Below are 437 nucleotides of genomic sequence, written 5' to 3'. Positions count from 1 at the left end.
ATTGTTTTTTCTGCTATGTGGGCTTTTTTTTGCCAAAATGTGTCAAGCTGTAATTCAGTGAAGCCAATTTATGTGCTAGGAAAGGAGGTGGGGCCAGGCATGCAGCCAGTGAAAAGGGCACCTATGCATCTCCTGGAATTGGAGGGTCAGGTGTCCTCTTTGCAGTTGACAAAGAATCATGCACTCTCCTCCTTTGATCTTTTAAACCATTGACTTAAACAAACTTCCTTTGGTAATTTCATTAACTTTGAAGCCAGCAGCTTTCCAATGGGTAACTAAAAGCAGAATAAATCTTGGCATTCTGCCTTCATTAGGTATCCTTTACTAACCTAATATTTGTGACTACACAGCTTTGCACAAGACATGTTAATCATTTAAGGAGTGCTTATATAAAAACTAGCAAAATAAGAATTTTTAGCCCCAAATATACCTAATCT

Source organism: Urocitellus parryii, chromosome 9, assembly GCF_045843805.1.
Source record: "Urocitellus parryii isolate mUroPar1 chromosome 9, mUroPar1.hap1, whole genome shotgun sequence".
Lineage (NCBI taxonomy): Eukaryota > Metazoa > Chordata > Mammalia > Rodentia > Sciuridae > Urocitellus > Urocitellus parryii.
The sequence above is the reverse complement of the archived record's forward strand: the minus strand, read 5'-3'. Positions refer to the sequence as shown.